We start from the raw sequence: 22,147 nt of genomic DNA, 5'->3' as shown, positions 1-22,147 counted from the left end.
ATTACTTAAAATACTACTCACTTTTAACACGCCTTACTATCATGGATATGGGGTACATTGTATGGTCCTAATCCATAAATACTAGATATTTTAGCTCGGGCCGTATTTTATCCCAAACTGTCAAACTTCGACGAAATTTATTTTCTTCGATTTGCTTACCCTCTTACATTCACAAATTTACTCATCACTTGTTATATATATCATAAATGCTTATAAACTCAAGATAATCTCATCCCCGATTCTACGTCGATTAACTTACGACAAAATTTTTACGTACGAAAAAAATACGGGATGTAATATCTTATTCCATCAATTTACTTATGGCATACTTTAAGCATGGGGTGTAACAATCCAAGTGAGTTTTCATATGATCAAGACAACTTGAGTGACATAAATTGATCAATGACGAGTGTAGATATACATGTGAATAGTGTAAAGACGCATAAATAGATAGTGGAAGATATGCCAAAGTACAAAGTGTACAAAAGGCATAACCTCGGAGGTTAAAGAGTAACATAGATTGTTTAGAAAGGCAAGTCATCATGAAAGGACAACACTAAACTTGTCTAGATGAGGTATATCTAATTTTAACGTTAATATATTCGTGAAAGATAACGTTTTGAGAGTATGCCCTAGAATATTTGAGCATGAACTAAGCAACGTGACATTAGAAAGTCATGAGGATTGTACTGGTTCAGAAGGAATTATGTGTTAATCATATCATGGTGTTAAGGGTGGAGAAATATCACTTGGCAACATATGTTGTTGTTAGCGTTGATACCCAATTTTTTCCTATATATTTTTTATATGCAAAAACTTTCAAAATAGCATATATACGCATGTCCAAAGTTTTTATTATTTTTCCATAATTTTAAGGGTTTTAAATTGATTTATTTTTCTCCCTTTTATCCATAAAATCCCAATAATTATTTTTAAAATTATTATTTTGATAATTCATCTATTGGATTTCTATATTTATGCCAAAATATGGCCAAGATAATTTTTACATATTTTTATAATTATATTTAGTATTTTTAAAGATAAATTGCACATAATTACAATATTAGCCCTTTTAAGATTTGATTATGTTTTATATGCATAAAATTGGATCCTGTATTTTTTAAATTGCTAATTATGTATTATAAATCATTTTAGTACTTTAAATTAGTTTTTCAGAAACTATTTACTACTTTTTATTAATCAAATAGGGAAAAGTGGTTGTTTAAAATATAGCCAAATTGGCTTTCAATTGTAGCCCAAATTTGGACCCCAATTCCCAGCCCAATTTCAATTAAAACATCCTACCCAAGTCCTAAATCCGCCTACCCGACCCAGACCCCTTCTCATCCTGGCCGTTGATCTTTGAGATCAACGGCCCATATTCCCTCTTACCATTGTTAACCCAAACGACCCCCTAACAAAACTCATTTGTTACACTCCGCAGACCTTGAATCCCCTTTCCTCTCCAATTCTCTTTGACACCTAAACCTAACCCTAGACGCCGCCACCCAAAACTAGCCCTAATCCCTCGATCTTCACTCGATCCATGGATTCCCATGGCTGTTCGAGACGTATACTTGTCTCCTACGTCTCCTGGTGGCTCGTTATTTGCGATTTCGTGGAAAGATCTCGAAGAGATGTGGTCCAGATCTTGTTCAAATCCTCTCCATGGTCTTTTATGCCATTTTTTGACTATCCATGGTTGTTCCAGTGAAATCCATGACTTTTCCGGCGAAAACTGGTAACATTTTAAAGTCCTCTCATCTTCTTTGGGTTCTCTGAAGCCCTAACTCTTGAGATTTTCCACTTTTCTTTAGTTCTGTCTTAGATTTAAGTGTATCCATAAGCTTTAACTGATTTTTTTTTCGTCTCTACTATTTTCTGAAAACCTAGCTATAAATCCTCCGATCTTTTGTAGATCTGTGATGGATCTATGGGTTTTTAAGGTTTTAACCTGTTTTTCTCAAAATAGTTCTCCGATTTCAAACGATTTCTTCATTTTCCAGACTAGGGTTTCAAAAACCCTTGTTGCAAAAACGATTTCTTTCTGATTTTAGCAATTACTTTGATTTTTAGCATGTTTAAAAATCACATGAGTCTTTCTTTTTGCTCGATTCATTTTTTTGTCAAGAAACCCTAATACTTCTAGGTTCGATTCGAAGTTTGAGTCTGTTTGCGACGTGTTTGCATGACTATTATGAACATTCTAGGTTTCATGTGTGTTCTATATGCTCTTGTGCTTCCTGCTCTAATTTGTTCTTAAGGTGTCTTTGATTTTGTCCAAACACGTGTTATTTATCCGACTATTTGTTTGTTGATTGTTCACATAATTTATGTTGATTTTGTGTAATCTCCTTAAACCTACATCTGTGATTTTGTGTATTTTTCTTGAAATTCTATACTGATTTTTCGAAATTGCTTCCTTATTTTTGTGATACTTTCCTTAGTTAGTACTGATTTCCTGTGATTTTCCATCTCATCCGTGATTCTTTGAACTGACTTTCAGAATTGAAATTGTGCTCTACCTTATTTATGTGCATAATATACTATTAGTATACTTTTCTTACTTGAAAATATTCTGTACTTAGTCCTTATTACATGCTACATGCTTTTACTACTCCTATTATGATAAAATCAGTTCTTTTTCCCTACTTGATACAACTTGTACCTGTTTGAACTCTGACTCCCTAATTGAAGGGAGTCCGGGCCTTTAATTGATTCTGATTTGTATTATTTCTATAATTATGCTAAGTCAGTACTTATTACCTTGTTTTCCTGTCTGTTCTAAAACTATAAATACTTTACCCTCTCTTTAGCATAAGACACGAACAATAGTTCAGAATACACACACACACTCAAACTCTCTCTTCTTTCTCTACTACTTGTGCTACTGCTTGTCTAGCCGGCTGAAAGTCAAGGCTATACTGTGGAACTCTACTTGCTTTAATTTTCTGCACTTTGCTTCCTTAACTGGTATGTTCCTAGTTCAATTCTGAAACTCAACTCTATGTGCTCCATTGTTTGTCAATCCCTGTCTCTTTCTGCATTGATTTAGTGGCTCATGTTGTTTAATTGTCTTTCTTGTTTAGTGCTTTATTCAGCATGCCTAAGTTTTGCCCTCTCTTGTTCAAATGTAATCATCATGTCTACTTTAGTTCCTGTTTATGTCCCTCAACTAGTATGTCTCCTAATGTACTTGATTAACACTAAGTCATGGCTAATTATGTGTAATGACCCTTGTCCCCAACATGACTACTCCCATACCCTATCCCTATGTCTTATTACTATTCTAATTTCAAGCATGATTCCCTTGTTAACACTTTGAAATAGTAGTTTTGTGTTCTGAAGGCCAATCAGTCGCTACTTGTTCTTTGTACCTGCTGGTCTGTATGCTTCTCTTCTTATCCATGTTTATGTGTTTCTGATCTGGGCTCTCTATGTCCCCAACCCCCTTACTTCCCTGCTTGTGACTGTGGAAATGGTACTATTCTTTGAGTTTGTCCTGTGTATGCTGGCTTGTTCCAAGTTGTTGTTGCTCTATTCCCTTCTCCTTTCAAAACTGGTTTTCACTAAGGCAAACTCTTCTGTTGTTTTGCAAACTTATTTCGAACATGCTGTTTCAAAACTGTTTTCTAACTCAACTCCTTTAAATCCATGTCAATCACTCTCACACATACTCTTAGACCACTAGGTTCTGCCTCTTTTATGTGAGCTTTGCCTTGGGACCCTTGAGCTCCCTCTGAACTTGGACACATGAAAGTTGGCTTTTCCACACTGCACTTACTCTGTCCTGGTTAAGCAATCTGGGTGTGAACACTGCCCGGCTCCCTTGAGATCCTTAGGAAACTCTGACACACCCAGATATAGAAAGGGCTATGGAACAATTTTGGTACTTGAAGTGATTTATTATATAACTCGAGGAGGAAGTCCTAATCATCTTTCCGTAGTGTAACTTCTTATTTTTTATTTCTACTTATGTAATTCGTTCACATGGTCTGTAATAATTCTTAAACAAATATTAGGGTGGCTAGAGAAAGGGGATGGGGGTAAATATGCATGCTATAGTTGTTAAAGGTAGAAAATATATTGTTAGGGTTATATTCCTAATTGTGCAATAGAAACCATGCTTAGGATTCATATATGCATTAGAATCATGATCTTAGATCCCATATTTCTTGCTTTAGCATCTCATCCGTCATTAATCCATGTTTTATGTCTATCACTTAGAAATCCTGCTCCTAAGACAATAACAATATTGGCATAAAAGCTATTATTCTTATACTTTCAAAAGTCATATTTCAATAATTCTGCAACTCTTGCGCGCATTTAGAAATCATGTCTTAGGGATTCTATTTTTTAAAAATCTTTCCATTTGCATGTGCATATTAGATATCATGTTCTAGGATCCTCTTTGCATTTTTTAATACGGCTAGTTAATTACTGATCCCTGAAAAGGTAATAAGATAATCTCATATTGTGATTGTTTTCTGAATAAAACTGGTAATAATCTCTGCATTCTCAGATTCGTATCAACTAGAACAACATGATTAGGTAAAAAATAACTTCCAAATTGTTTCAACAATGCTGGTAACTGCTACAATTTGTTTTACGCCTAGGCAAGCCTTAGGTAATAACTTTAAAATAAAACCAGAATCATCTCTGTAATTAGTGTTTAACTGTTAACTGTTAAACTCAGTAGGGAAGCCTGATTCGGACTTCTTATATGAGTCATGTAATAAATCTAGCTCTGTTGTAATCACTTAGATACCATGCTTTAGAATGCTGAATTTAGACCTTATCTATGTATGCGTCATGCTGTCTATGTGCATCATTTGTGGAGGTATATCTGAGCCTTCTATCTGTTTTGTCTTTTCCCCCTAAATGCAGTCCTATATGTTCTTGTTTGTCTCCTAGTATTTTTCCTTTAAACCTAAGGGTCTGCCTAGAACCTCCCTCATAGGATAGAAGTCCTAAATTACTCCGGGACTAATAGAAAGGGACGGGTAATAGCATGCAATAGGGTCGAGACCAACCTTCGCTTTAATTACCTTCACGGGGCGGGAAAAGGTAGATATGGATATGAAGACCGGTGCAGTAATGCCACGTGTAGCCTCTCTTTGAGGAGTATCATACCGGATATTGCATTGACGTGATCCATATTATAAGCAAACCTAGGACTCCCCCCCCCTCCTTTATGCTTAGATTGTAATTCTTTCAAAAATCTTCCTTTTCATTAATTGTTTTTCAAACATGTGTGTTCTTAAACTTAAATTCCCTATTATTTGAGCCTTACTTGTTTACTTGCTAATTGTACAAATTCACAAAAAACTGTCTGGCCGGGAACCACACTAGTGGATCCTGAAGGGTGCCTAACACCTTCCCCTTGGGATAATTTCAAGCCCTTACCCTGTCTCTGGTTACCAAACGTAGTTATAAATGAACCCTATAGGTGCCCTAATGCACCTTAAAATCGTTAGGTAGCGACTCTTCAAAAATGCAAACCCCCTTCCCAAAAAGGAAAGAGTTGTCTCATGCCAAAATGTCATAAACCCCGATTTCCACGGAGGAAAAAAGGGTGGGGGAGGGTGGGGGGAGGGGCGACAGTTAGGGAACATCGTGGTACTTAAACAGGAAAGAAATCAAGTGAGCTCAAATGAGCATATTAATTTTATTCTATCATCGGAATCAGAGGGTAGCACAACTGTGATCAAGTTTTCTCGAAAGTTGAAATTGTGAGATGAGATTGAGAAATAAATAATCCCTAACATCTAGGTGGACACGTAAGTGGTCAAGATAAGTTTACTTGCATTATAAAGATTTTGTAAAGTCTTCAAACAACATGCAAAGGCTTGAGAATGGACTTATTCATAAGTGGGAGAGAGTCAGACATGAAATTTTACCATAAGGTAATGGGTGACAAAAGAGAGATCCTACCAACCGGAAGAAAAAAGACAAGTTAAATTTATTAAATATTTTTCTGGAGAAGACAAAGTACAAGAAGAACAAAAAAATTGTACCAAAGCTACAAGTTGTTGTATGTAGAAGAGGTATGATATTTTGTTATGGAAGTTAAAAGGGTGGGTCGTCATTTTCCAAACAAGCTATCAACGAACGAACGAATGGTTCGAATGATGTCCTAGAAGTTTGGGTCGGGTATGACCCAACTTGAGTACGTGAACATCAGTTTCGAGAGTTAAAAAAGAAAGTGTTACATGGGCACGAGAAGTTTTATTTTGTGTCTTATACAACTTACACTAGTTGTATGAGCCTCCTTTTTGTCTTACAAATTTGTGGACCCAATCTTATACTTTTGGGTCCAAAGAAATTTGGGTCCACAAAACTGTGAGACAAAAAGGTTGCCTCATACAACTAATGTCAGTTGTATGAGACACAAAATAAAAAAAAATTGTGGGCACACTTAGTGCGAGATGAAATAGAGAAAAGATTTTTTTTCCCAAAGTATATTCCTAGACAAGGAATGAGTTATGTAAGTTAAGACATGGTTACTAGGAAAAAAAAAGAGAGAAAAGAAGGGCATGATGTCGGAAGGGAGTAACAATCCTTAAAGGATGTAAATATTATCAGGATCACGTTAATGACCAAGTGTCGAATGTCTATGAGTGGTGTTATTATGATGATTATAAGAATAAAATTCTTAAAGCAAGAGAACAGGAGCACGGACATCGACGTTCAGAAATCGATAGCTAGGAATTTCACCAGCTTGGTAATAGTGAATGATGGATATATTTTCACGAAGTGGACTTATTAGTTACGATGAATTAGATGTTGGATTTTAAGGCAATATAGTTGCAATTATTGTGAAGTTAGTGACATAAATTGGGTGTTATTGAGACGATCAAGATAAGACGATATCATACTAGGCTCTCAAAAGAATAAAGGAACATTTTAGATAGATTCGGATGATTGTGAGTCGCAAGAGTCTCAAATGGATGGGGTGTCAGAGAATAACACCTGTACTATGGGGTATGATGTTAAATTTTACTTATATGGAAAAAAGGGATCTTCACCCATAACAGAAAATTTTCAAGTATGAATTTGGTCAAAAGCTAAAAATAGAGAATGGGTTATGTAATATCACTTTGTATTATAGTGAATTCACAGTTTAATATGGATGTAGAAATAGAAATATATATGTAATATCTCAAGTATAAAAATTATTATTGGGATGGACGTTACCTATGTAAGAGATATGACGTGGTATCCTTAAAAGAGAATCGTGAAAAGGTGTAATGAGGCTCAGATATTAAAGAATAATCCTTTGAGGTGTATGAGGTTTCTAGAAAGAGCGCGGGTAACAAATGAGTTTACATTGTCACTGGAACTATCTTTAGTAATTTTGATCTTCTATTTACCTAACTACAAAAATATGTTGATGACAGGACGAGGGTGATTCTTGTGGAATATGAGGTAATAACTTTAGAGGTAATTCCACTTTTATTCTTGGTATACATGTGCGTATATTGTGAATGATGGTTTGACTTACAAGAAAGAACCGGCTGAGATTCTTGATATGCAAGGTCGTAGGTTTGGAACTAAAGATCTTGCTTTAATAAAGTTTTATGACATGGTCATGACGTTGAGGATGCCACTTGGGTAGCCAATAAGTTGAAAATTTAAAATTTACACTTGTTCGCGACTACAAGTATTACTATTTCCTAGAAATTTCAAGTTCGATAATTGTCATCTTAAGTTTATTCCATGGAGCAAGTGAGTAAATATTATCTTGCTTATGAGTTGGGATTCAGCGCATTTTATTGATGTAGTTGATTCATTATTGCCTATAGTGGCTAGACTTGCCTCATCGTAGTAGAGATTATTATTGTGATGCCGAGAGTGGCTATTTGGTGGTGTATTGAGGAATATGAGGTTGTTGTGTTATTTATTGATATCGTTGTGATGAGAAGAGCCATGTGAGGCATTGTACATTGTACTCTTGTGGTTCACTAGTAGGTTAAAATATTTGGATCGACCTAGAAACAAAGGAAACTCTGCCGAAAATTTTGGAAATTAAGAGAGTTAGTCAAATTTTGACGCCTTAAGCATTTATAAGTTAAAAAAGGCTTAAGTTTTCAACTTTTGGACTTGAATAGAACCAAGAAAACTCATCCGTGGACGAATGATCTTAAGTTGCGAAGAATGTAGCACCCCGAAAATTTTTCAAATGTTAAAGACCTCATTAGAAGGTCATTAAGAGCTAAACGTATCAATTGCATGCTAACAACGACAAAAAATATGAATAAAATCCATTTGATATGTTAAAATATGGTGGACATGGTTTTAAGGATTATAAGGACATTTAGAAGTGGGAAAAAGTAGTTTGGAACAAGTTGAAATTGTTACAAGGAAGAAAGCGCTCAAGGTCCCATAGGACCTAACTTCAAACAACCATATATCCATGTGTGTAATGAGTTACATTAGGTTCAACATATCAAATTAAATACCTTTGAATTTAATTTTTAATGGTTTAAACTGTTTGTCATTTGAAAGTTTATACACAAAGTTATGACCAATTTACTAAGCCTTTCGATGTGCGCCACACTGCACGACGGCGCACATGAGAACGCACCTAAAGAAATTAGCTGCCCCAAGTGCGCGCCCATATGAGCATTTAAGTCCCAGATGCGTTGCAGTGCACCTGTGAATGTTATAAATAACACCTAGGTCAAGGAAAGATGATTTGGGGTCAAAATTTGGGAAGTTCTTTGGGGCTTTTGAAGAGGATTTTGACCAAGGCTTCACTTAGATCATACAAGGTGAGCTTTTATCCAAGTTTTATGTTAATTCAAGTTTGATAACACCACTAGTAACAAGATTCAACGATAGAATTTGTTAGATTCTTTCAAATCCTCCAAGAACACAAAAATGGAGATTTTTAAAAAATTTCTTCAAGATAAAGATATTGGATTGTTGGTGACGTTTGAGAGTTCTAAATGAATTGGAGCATTATAGTACTATTTTGGAGCTTGGACTTACGGTAAGTTGATTAAAACTTACTCTACTTGAGGAATTTTCTCTAAACACATGTATTGACTTGATATATGAGATTGTTCATAAATATGCATCCTCACTCATTTGGACAAGCAGGAAAGGTTGTTACCATGGTCTTTGAGTCGCCTTGCATGTGAAATAGCGTCATGTTGTTTGGGTAAAATATTGTTTTCAAAAAATTGTTAAAAAATGATACTTGAGGCGAATTTTATAAGTTTTGGTAAATACTTATGTTGATGATAAAGGGATTAAACGTTTGAGTTCTATTGTTACCTTTGTTTTATTAAATGAGAAATGTAATATGTCTGATATCTATATATTTCGAAGTAGCACTTGCTAAATCTTTAAGGAATGAAATCTCATTTTATTAATTGCTTAATATGAAATGAGGAAGGATCTTTTTGATTTTATTCGAACGATTTGAATTGACTGTAAGCGTCATGATTTGATAAAATAGATTCTTTGAGGCTATTCGACTATGAATCTATTTTTGGAGTATCAAATATTTTGAGAATTACTTGTGTTCACCGAGATTGGCTTCGGATATATCGTGTTCGTTGTCATAAAACTATACGTATCGGTGTAGGTGTGGATGACCGCTTTGTGGTATAGACTACAGCAGAGTATCCTCCTTGAGAGCTGCTATTTTGTGCTATTAATAGCATGGCTTAGTCTATTTGTATGGAAGTACGATGAAACGACTTGAACAAGTAGGGTATATGATATTTGCTGCTAGGTACATAATGTAGTTGACCTTCTTGTGCTGGTGATGATATAGTACTCCTGGTAAAAGGTGAAAGATGATTTTATTATGTATAGCCCTAAGGAGCCGAAAGTGATTTTAATAACTTAATGAAGTTTAAATGATTTTGCATGATTTTATTAGAATCATGGGTTGATATAAATATTTTAATTGTTTATATCATGATTTACATTCTACTAGTCTTTTTATTTAAAATACTAAAGAGTATGAACTAGTGTAATGGTTTATCGCTTCATATAAAATGTTGGTTACACATGTTTTGTAAAGCGTTGTCTTAAAAACTCAGGTTAGAGAGAGTTTATGACAATTATTGAGTATCATGATGGTGTACTCAGCTCTCAGGGGCCCCTCTCCAGGATCTCACTTTCTTTACATGTTTTCAGAATGAGATGTGGCATGTGATGAGTGGATGAGACTAGTATGACTCTCTTTCGAAGGTATATAGTGAGGGGTCACTTCTATTTCGTGGTGGCTGTTGTGTTGACCTTTCCTTCTTCTGATTGGGGTTTGTCCCAAGTATTTATTCTATCCTTGTGTCATAGAGATTTCATAGACAGTTATCATTATTTTAGTTTGTAATTGAGAGTTATTCATATCGCATGCATGCAAGGAATATTGTTATCTTTACATATTTTTAATTATTGAAAATGGTAGATTTAAAGATTATGTTTCATGTATGGTCTTAATCATTTAAAATGATTGTGTTTTCAAGGCTCCTGCATGCATCTATTAGGCATATAGATGGGTATTTTTGTACGAGTTGGTCCACCCGGGTTGTATAGTATGCCGCGTGCCGGTCACGTAATTTTAAATCGTAACAAATTCAGACTTCGTGACATTACAATATAAAAATTTGACTTAAAAGGAGTGCATACTCATGCTTAGAATCACCATCTTATAGTTAGATAAAAATAAGTGATAATAGTTAGGGCAAAGGATTTATTGCTTGAAATTGGAATTGGACTCAAGTACTTGAGTCATCTGTTGCTACTGTTGGATCTTGGGCCTGGCCTCTAGGTTAGGATCGCAGTGGAATATTTGGAAGGCCCAACAATTATATTTTCATGACCCGGATTTCCCATCCTCGGGAGTTTTGATGGCGCCTACTAATATGAGCTAGGCAAACCAATTATTTGAACAATTTACCTTTTTACCTATTTCATTTTCTTTAACAACTACGAATAAATAACATTTAAAACAGCGGAATTTAACATAAGAGGAAGGAAAACTATAAGCTATCTGAACATGAATATCTAATACAACTGTTTGAGTCTCGACTACCCAGAATTGGTGTCACAACTTCATAGACGGTCTAGGAATACTACAAATAAAGGTCTGAAAGAAATAAATACAACACTGTCTTTGGAAATGCATGAAAGAAATAGGAATAGTAGACAGAAGGAGACGCCAAGGCCTGCGGACACCTACAGAACTACCTCGGGCCGCCTGTTGAATAAGAATCAGCAATCCCACTGTGGTCCGAAGTCTACAACACTGGGGTCTGCACAAAAGAGTGCAGAGTGCAGTATTAGCACAACCAACCCCATGTGCTTATCTAGCCTAACCTCCACGAAGTAGTGATGAAGTTAGAACCAGACTACCAAATAAACCTGTGCAATTATATAATATACAACGGAAAGTAAAGCGGAAATAAACAAATAAAGATGGGAGGGGGAAATTATGCTTTGGGGAATAACAGGTAAAAACAGCATATCAAGTGAATTATAGGGAACCAAAATCCAACTACTAACAAGGATAAGGAAAACAAAGGCAGATTTTACTTTCATTTCATATCTTGTTGCAGGCGTGCAACCCGATCCCATTTCTCATATCTTGTGGCAGGCGTGTCACCCGCTCCCATTTCATGTATCTCGTGGCAGGTGTGCCACCCGCTCCCATTTTATTTATCTCGTGGCTAAGGCAGATTTCACTTTCATTTCACATCTTGTTGCAGGTGTGCAACCCGATCCCATTTTCTGTATCTCGTGGCAGGCGTGCCACCCGCTTCCATTTCAATTATCTTATGGCAGGCGTGCCACCCGCTCCCATTTCATTTATCTTGTGGCAGGCGTGCCACCCGCTCCCATTTCATATATCTTGTGGCAGGCGTGCCACCCGCTCCCATTTTATATATCTTGTGGCAGGCGTGCCACCCTCTCCCATTTTATATATCTTGTGGTAGGCGTGCCACCTACTCCCGTTTCATTTATCTTGTGGCATCTTGCCACTGCTCCTTCAACTCTTTCAACTAAGGCGGGGCCATACGATACGGCGGAATAGAAATTGACTGAGTGTCCGGAGCCAAATCAATGCAAAAGACAATATCCTTATTGGGTGGCATACCCGGCTGGTCTGAAGGAAATACCTCAGGGAACTCACGAACAACAGGAACAGAATTAATAGAAGGAACCTCGGCACTAGAATCACGAACATATGACAAATAGACCAAAAACCCTTTCTCGACCATACGTTGAGCCTTCACATAAGAGATAACACTACGGGTAGAATGACCAGGAGTCCCTACTCTAAACGAGGTGGACCCGGTAAGGCTAGGTCACAGTCTTGGCATGACAGTCCAAGATAGTGTGGTAAGGTGATAACCAGACCATCCCTAATATGACATCAAAATCAACCATGTCCAGAAGTAGCAAATCTACACGAGTCTCTAGATCCCCAATCACAACTAGAAAATGAATGATGGACTCAATCTGCCACAATAGAATCACTCACCGGTGTAGATACATAAAAAGGAGCACCCAAAGAATCACTAGGCATTACCAGATACGGTGCAAAATAAGGTCACACATAGGAGTATGCATATCCTGGATCAAATAACACTGAAGCATCTCTATCACAAACCAGAACCGTACCTGTGACAACTACATCGGTAGCCTCAGCCTCGAGACTGGCTAGAAGAGCATAACATCGGGGTTGGGCCCCACCACCCTGAACTACATCTCTGGAACGGCCTGCTGTTGGCTGGCCTCCACCTCTAGCAGCCTGAGCTCCACCTCTAATATCTCTACCTCCACCTCTAGCACCTGTACCCCCACCTCTAGCTGGCTGGGTGGGCTGTGGAACACCTGGTGCCTGAACCATGGCACGGGAACCTTGATACTGAGAGCTACTCAATACTCGAGGGCAAAACCTAGCAATGTGACCCATATCACCACAAGTGTAACAAGCCCTCGGCTGCTGAGACTACTAGCCCTGATGACCTGAATGACCACCCCGAAAACTCGGAAGCGGCGGTGCACTGATAGAAGCTGATGGTGCACTATAGGACTGTTGATTAGAATACTGCATCTGACAACCACGTCCACCTGAAACACCGTGAGAAAACTAAAGTGCTGACTGAAAAGGCCTAGGAGGATGGTCTCTACCATACGAATCCCTACCTCCAGACGAGGTATCACTGAATCTGCCGGAATGACGAGGCATCTTGTCAGACCCCTGACCACCTCCCTGCGATAGAACCATCTCAAATCTCCGGGCCATATTGGCCGCCTCCTAGAAGGAAATCTCACTCTGTCTCCCTAGCCATCTGAAGACGAATCGACGGAATAAGTCCCTTAATGAACCTCCTCACCCTCTCTCTCTCTCTTAGTGGGAAGTATGATAAGAGCATGACGAGCCAAGTCGATGAATCTGGTCTCATACTGGGTAACAATCATAGAACCCTGCTGGAGTCGCTCAAACTACCTCTAATAGGCCTCTCTCTAAGTGATGGGGAGAAACTTCTCCAGAAATAGCTGCGTGAACTTCTCCTAAGTCAAAGCTGGCGATTCGGCTGGTCTAGCCAAACAGTAATCCCTCCACCAAGTCTTGGCGGATCCAGACAAGCGAAAAGTAGCAAAATCGACCCCATTAGTCTCAAGTATCCCCATGTTCCTGAGAACCTCATGACAGCTATCTAGATAATCTTGGGGATCCTCAGAAGATGCACCACTGGAAGTAGTAGTGAAGAGCTTGGTGAAACCTATCCAACCTCCACAAAGCCTCCGGAAACGTAGTTGATCTATCAGCAGCCTATGATGCGGTTCGGTTGAAGAAGCGGTACGTGACCTCGCCATTCGCTAAAGGACAAGAGTAGAGGTTTTAATTTAGCATTGAGAGATCAAAATCGCATGACAGGAAAGAATAGATGTGAAGTTTTTCCTAACACTGTAGCCTCTGGGGGATAAATACAGACATCTCCGTACCGATCCATCAGACTCTACTAAGCTTGTTTGTGAATTGTGAAACCCATGTAACTTAGAGCTCTGATACCAACTTGTCATACCCGGATTTCCCACCCTCGGGAGTCGTGATGGAGCCTACAAATATGAGCTAGGCAAGACAATTATTTGAAGAATTTACCTTTTTACTCATTTCATTTTCTTTAATAATTACGAAGAAATAATAGTTAAAACAGCGGAATTTAACATAAGCGGAAGGAAAACTATAAACTATCTGAACAAGAATATCTAATACAACTATTTGAGTCTTGACTACCCAGAACTGGTATCACAACTTCACAGACGGTCTAAGAATACTACAAATAAAGGTTTGAAAGAAATAATACAACACTCTCTTTGGAAATGCATGAAAGAAACAAGAATAGTAGACAAAAGGAGATGCCAAGGCCTGCGGACGCCTACAGGACTACCTCGGGTCGCCTGATGAACAAGAATCAGCAATCCCACTACGGTACGAAGTCTACAACACTGGGATCTGAACAAAAGAATGCAAAGTGTAGTATCAGCAAAACCGACCCCATGTGCTGGTAAGTGTCTAGCCTAACCTCGGCGAAGTAGTGACGAGGCTAGGACCAGACTACCAAATAAACCTGTGCAGTTATATAATATACAGCGGAAGTAAAGCGAAAATAAACAAATAAAGATAGGAGGGGGAAAATATGCTTCGGGGAATAACAGGTAAAAATAGCATATCAAATGAATTATAGGGAAACAAAATCCAACTACTAACAAGGATAAGGAAAACAAAGGCAGATTTCACTTTCATTTCACATCTTGTTGCAGAAGTGCAACCCGATCTCATTTCTCATATCTTGTGGCAGGCGTGCCACCCGCTCCCATTTTATGTATTCGTGGCAGGCGTTCCACCCGCTCTCATTTCATGTATCTCGTGGCAGGCGTGCCACCCGCTCCCATTTTATTTATCTCGTGGCAGGCGTGTCACCCGCTACCATTTCATATATCTTGTGGCAGGCGTTCCACCTACTCCCATTTCATTTATCTTGTGGCAGGCATGCCACCCGCTCCCATTTCATATATCTTATGGCAGGCGTGCCACCCGCTCCCGTTTCATATATCTTGTGGTAGGCATGCCACCCGCTCCCATTTCATTTATCTTGTGGCAGGCGTGCCACCCACTCCCATTTACAAACCAACAATAATCACAAAGAATCCTGGCAATGGAGCAAAAGCAATATGACAACTTCCCGGCAAGGGAACATTAATAATTCAATAGCATCCCGGCAAAGGAACAATGATATTCCAACAATATCCCGGCAAGGGAACAATGATATTTCAACAATATCCCGGAAAGGGAACAATGATATTTCAATAATATCCCGGTAAGGAAACAATGATATTTCAACAATATCCTGGCAAGGGAACAACAATATCAAAACAAACATCAAGACAAGGGAACTATGATAATAACAACATGTTAGGCACAATAAATCACAACGGAGTCATAACAATTATAATACAAAACTCAAGGGCATGCTTTACACCGACGTATAGATAGTCGTCACCATGCCTATACGTCGTACTCCACAATTAACATGTAGCAAATAAGACACAACTCCTAATCCCTCAAGCTAAGCTTAGACCAAACACTTACCTTGATGCCAAAAACACAATTCACGATTCAATTATAGCTTTACCCATGGATTCCACCACCAATTCACTTGTATCTAGTCACAAGTTACTTGATTACATCAATAAACGCTAAATGAATCAACCCCAATGCAAGAAATTGAGTTTTCCAAAGTTTTACCCAAAAAGTCAAAAATCACCCCTGGGCCCACATGGTCAAAACCCGAGGTTCGAACCAAAACCCGACTACCCATTCCCCCACGAACCCAAATATATGATTTGTTTTGAAATCAAACCTCAAATCGAGGTCCAAATTCCCAATATTTGAAAAACCTAGGTTCTACCCAAAACACCTAATTTACCCCATGAAAATCATTGATTTTGAATTGCAATCATGTTAAAAGATGTTAATGATTGAAGGAAATGAGTTAAAATTAACTTATAATCGATTTGGAAGAAGAGTTGTTCTTGAAAAATCGCCCTAGGGAGTTTGTGTTTTGAAAAGATGTGAAAAATGGGTTGAAAATCGTCTAAGTATAAATGCTGCAGATTGCAGATGTGGGAATTATGAACAGGGGTTCGCAATTGCGAAACCCGACCTCTGCTAGCTTGGGAATTACAAAACAGGGCTCGCATTTGCGAACCCTTCAAGAAATTTGGGCTTTCGCATTTGCGATAAAAAATGTCGCATTTGTGACTTCAAGCATTTCCAGCATACTTCGCATTTGCAAAGGGACCCTCGCATTTGCGAGGTTGGAATTGCTTGGAACATCTCGCATTTGTGAGAAAGGGTAGGCCTGGGCTGGTTCGCATTTGCGACCAAGCCCTCGCATTTGCGATATCGCATTTGTGAGTCAGGCTTCGCAAATGCGAAGCCTCCAGGCCTGATCACACCAGCAATGAAACCTGCAATTTTTCTAAGTTTAAAATGCACCACGTGGCCTATCCGAAATACACCCGAGCCCTCGGGGCTCCAAACCAAATATACACTCAACCTCAAAAACATCCTACGGACTTATTCATGTAATCAAATCACAAAACAACATCATGAATATCGAAGTAAACGTCAAGATCAATGAAATTTCTCAAAACTTCTTTAAACATCAAATTTTGCATTTAAGGTCCGAATCACGTCAAATGGATTCCGTTTCTTACCAAACTTTACCGACAACACATATAAATCATATTGAACCTGTATCGGGCTCCGGAACCAAAATACGGGCCCGATACCACAGGTTTCACATAGCATTTTACTTTCAAAAGCCTTTATATTTTTCAGAAATAAATTTCTTTCAAAAATTTATTTCCCGGGCTTGGGACCTCAGAATTCGATTCCGGGCATACGCCCAAGTCCCATATTTTTATACGGTCCCTTCGGGATCGTCAAATCGCGGGTCCGAGTCCGTTTACCCAAAACGTTGGCCGAAGTCAAATTAATTCATTTTATAGTCAAAATATATTATTTTTCACACATTTTCACATAATAGCTTTCCGGCTACGCGCCCGGACTGCGCATGCAAATCGAGGTGGTGCTAAAAAAGGGTTTTAAGCCCTCGGAATGTAGACACAAGAAACACTGGGTGCACGGCTGACAAGCTCGGCGGCAACGCAAGTCTATAAGCCCCCTCTCCCACTTGATCAAGAATCTCAAACGAGCCAATGAACCTAGGGCTAAGCTTGCCCTTCTTCCCAAATCTCATGACGCCCTTCATAGGCGACACTCGAAGAAATACCCGCCCACCGACTATGAATGCCAAATCACGAACCTTGCGGTCGGCATAACTCTTTTGCCTGGACTGAGCTATACAAAGCCTATAATGAATGATCTTGACCTTGTCCATGGCATCCTGAACCAGATCCGTACCCAACAACCAAGCCTCTCCTGGCTCAAACCATCCAACCAGAGACCGGCACTGCCTACCATATAAAGCCTCATAAGGAGCCATCTGAATACTCGACTGGTAGTTGTTGTTGTAGGCAAACTCTGCTGAAGGCAAAAACTGATCCCACGAGCCTCTAAAGTCAATGACAGAAGCTCGGAGCATATCCTCCAAAATCTAAATGGTTCGCTCGGACTGCCCATCTGTCTGAGGATGAAACGTTGTGCCCAACTCAACCCGTGTGCCCAACTCTAGCTGAACTGCTCTCCAAAAATATAAGGTAAACTGAGTACCTCAGTCCAAAATGATAGACACGGCACACCATAAAGGCGAATAATCTCCGGGATATAGATCTCAGCTAACCTCTCGGAAGAATATGAGATTGTCACAGGAATGAAAATGCGCTGACTTGGTCAACCAATCAACAATAACCCACACTACATCGAACTTTTTCTGGGTCCGTGGGAGTCCAACAACAAAGTCCATAGTGATACGCTCCCACTTCCACTCAAGAATCTCAATCTGCTGAAATAAACCACCAGGCCTCTGATGCTCGTACTTAACCTGCTGATAATTCAAACACCGAGCCACATATGCAACGTTATCCTTCTTCATTCTCTGCCACCAATAATACTGCCGCAAATCCTGATACATCTTCACGGCGCCGGGATGAATAGAGTACCAGGAGTTGTGGGCCTCCTCCAAAATCAACTCTCGAAGCCCATCCATATTAGGCACACAAACTCGACCCTGCAATATCAAAACTCCATCATCACCCAAGGTAACCTGCCTGACACCTCTGTGTTGCATCGTGTCTCTAAGGACACACAAATGAGGATCATCATACTGTCGATCTCGAATACGCTCCAATAATGAAGAACGAGCGACTGTGCAAGCTAACACACATCTAGGCTCAAAAACATCCAACCTCATGAACTGATTGGCTAAAGCCTAAACATCCAAAGCAAGCGGTCTCTCACCGACCGGAATATAAGCAAGACTACCCATACTGGCTGACTTCCTACTCAAAGCATCGGCCACCACATTGGCCTCTCCCGGGTGATATAAGATAGTGATATCATAATCTTTCAACAACTCCAACCACCTCCTCTACCTCAAATTCAACTCCTTTTGCTTGATCAAATACTGAAGACTCTTATGATCCGTGAACACCTCACATGCCACGCCATACAGATAATGCCTCCAAATCTTTAACGCATGAACAATGGCCGCCAACTCTAAATCATGAAGTGGATAGTTCTTCTCATGAATCTGCAACTGCCGCGAAGCATAGGTAATGACCTTGCCATCCTGCATCAACACTGCACCAAGTCCAATACTAGATGTATCACAATAAACTGTATAAGGCCCTGAACCCGTGGGCAAAACCAACACTGGTGCCGTAGTCAAAGCTGTCTTGAGCTTCTAAAAGCTCACCTCACACTCATCCGACCATCTGAACTGGGCACCCTTCTGGGTCAACCTGGTCATTGGGGCTGCGATAGATGAAAACCCCTCTACGAACCGACGATAGTAGCCTACCAATCCCAAGAAACTCCGAATCTCTATAGATGATGCTGGTCTAGGCCAGTTCTTGACTACCTCAATCTTCTTCGGATCAACCTGAATACCCTCTGCTGATACAAGATGACCCAGGAATGCAACTGAACTCAACCAGAACTCATACTTCGAAAACTTAGCATATAACTGACTATCCCTCAAGGTCTGAAGAACCACTCTAAGATGCTGCTCGTGCTCCTCTTCGGCTGCTGGAATATATCAAAATATCATCAATAAAGACTATCACGAACGAGTCCATGTAAGTCCTGAACACTCGGTTCATCAAATCCATAAAAGTTGCTGGGGAATTTGTCAACCCGAATGACATCACAAAGAACTCATAATGCTCGTACCGAGTGCGGAAAGCTATCTTAGGGACTCAGATGCCCTAATCCTCAACTGATGGTAGCCAGATCTCAAGTTAATCTTCGAAAATACCTTGGCACCCAGAAACTAATCAAACAAATCATCAATCCTCGGCAGTGGATATTTATTTTTGATTGTAGCCTTGTTCAACTACCGGTAATCAATACACAATCTCATCGATCCGTCCTTCTTCTTAACAAACAACACTGGCGCAGCCCAAGGCGAAACACTCGGCCTAATGAAACCCTTCTCAAGCAAGTCTTGCAACTGCTCCTTCAAATTTTTCAACTCAGGTGGTGCCATACGATACGGTAGAATAGAAATGGGCTGAGTGCCCGGAGCCAAATCAATGCAAAAATCAATATCCCTGTCAGGTGGTATACTTGGCAGGTCTGAAGGAAATACCTCAGGGAACTCATGAACAAAGGCACATAATCAATAGAAGGAACCTCGGCACTAGAATCATGAACATATGCCAAATAGGCCAAACACCCCTTCTCGACCATACGTCGAGCCTTTACATAGGAGATAACACTACGAGTAAAATGACCAAGAGTCCCTGTCCACTCTAAATGAGGCAAACCCGGCAAAGCTAAGGTCATAGTCTTGGCATGACAGTCCAAGATAGTGTGGTAAGGTGATAACCAGTCTATCCCCAATAAGACATCAAAATCAACCATGTCCAGAAGCAGCAAATCTACACGAGTATCTATACCCCAATCACAATTATACATGAACTATGGACTTTATCTACCACAATAGAATCACTCACCGGTGTAGATACATAAACAGAAGCACCCAAAGAATCACTTGGCATGACCAGATACGGTGCAAAATAAGGTCACACATGTGAGTATGCAGATCCTAGATCAAATAACACTGAAGCATCTCTATCACAAACCAGAACCATACCTATGATAACTGCATCGGAAGCCTCAGCCTCGGGCCTGGCTGGAAAAGCATAACATCGGGGTTGGGCCCTACCACCCTGAACTATATCTATGGGACGGCCTACTGCTGGCTGGCCTCTACCTCTAGTGGCCTGAGCTCCACCTCTAATATCTCTACCTCCACCTCTACCACCTCTACCCTCACCTCTAGCTGGCTAGGCGGGCTGTGGAACACCTGGTGCCTGAACCATGGCACGGGAACCCTGATGTTAAGAGCTACTCGATGCTCGAGGGAAAAATCTAGCAATGTGACCCATATCGCCATAAGTGTAATAAGCCCTCGGCTGCTGAGATTGCTGCCCCTGATGACATGAATGACCACCCCGAAAACTCTGAAGCAGCGGTGCACTAATAGGAGCTGGTGGTGCACTGTAGGACTGCTGATCAGAATACTGCATCTAAGAACCACGACAACCTGAAACACCGTAAGAAACCTAAAGTACTGACTGAAAAGGCTTAGGAGAATGGTTTCTACTGTACGAACAAAATTCACGATTCAATTATAGCTTTACCCCTTGATTCCACCACCAATTCGCTTGTATCTAGTCACAAGTTACTTTATTACATCAATAAACGCTAAATGAATCAACCCCAATGCATGAAAATGAGTTTTCCAAAGTTTTACCCAAAAGGTCAAAAACTGCCCTGGGGCCCACATAGTCAAAACTCGAGGTTCGAATCAAAACCTGAGTACCCATTCCCCCACGAACCCAAATATATGATTTGTTTTGAAATCGGACCTCAAATCGAGGTCTAAATCCCCAATTTTTTGAAAAACCTATGTTCTACTCAAAACACCCAATTTCCCCCATGAAAATCATTGATTTTGAGTTGAAATCATGTTAAAAGATGTTAATAATTGAAGGAAATGAGTTAAAATTAACTTACCATCGATTTTGAAGAAGAGTTGTTCTTAAAAAATTGCCCTAGGGAGTTTGTGTTTTGAAAAGATGTGAAAAATGGGTTGAAAATCGTCTAAGTATAAAAGTTGCAGGTCTCAGATATGGGAATTGCGAACAGTTGCAAACCCCGACCTCTGCTAGCTTGGGAATAGCGAAATAGGGCTCGCATTTGCGAACCCTTCAGGAAATTTGAACTTTCGCATTTGCAATCAAAAATGTCGCATTTGCGACTTCAAGCGTTTCCAGCGTACTTCGCATTTGCGAAGGGACCCTCGCATTTGCGAGGTCGAAATTGCGTGGAACATCTCGCATTTGGGAGAAAGGGCAGGCCTGGGCTTGTTCGCATTTGCGACCAAGCCGTCGCATTTGCGATATCACATTTGCGAGCCAGGCCTGATCACACCAGCAATGAAACCTGCAATTTTTCTAAGTTCAAAATACACCCTGTGGCCTATCCAAAACTCACCCGAGCCCTCGGGGCTCCAAACCAAATATACACCCAACCTCAAAAACATCCTACGGGCTTATTCGTGTAATCAAATCACCAAAACAGCATAATCAACATTGAATTAAACCTCAAGATCGATGAAATTTCTCAAAACTTCTTTAAACATCAAATTTTGCATTCAAGGTCTGAATCACGTCAAATGGATTTTGTTTCTTACTAAACTTTACCAACAACACATATAAATTATATTGAACCTGTATCGGGACGGGCCCGATAGCACAGGTTTCATATAGCATTTCACTTTCAAAAACCTTTATATTTTTCAGAAAATAATTTCTTTCAAAAATTCATTTCTCGGGCTTGGGATCTCGGAATTCGATTTCGGGCATACGCCCAAGTCCCATATTTTCCTACGGACCCTTCGGCACTATCAAATCACAGGCC

Source organism: Nicotiana tabacum, chromosome 1, assembly GCF_000715075.1.
Source record: "Nicotiana tabacum cultivar K326 chromosome 1, ASM71507v2, whole genome shotgun sequence".
Taxonomy (NCBI): Eukaryota; Viridiplantae; Streptophyta; class Magnoliopsida; order Solanales; family Solanaceae; genus Nicotiana; species Nicotiana tabacum.
The sequence above is the reverse complement of the archived record's forward strand: the minus strand, read 5'-3'. Positions refer to the sequence as shown.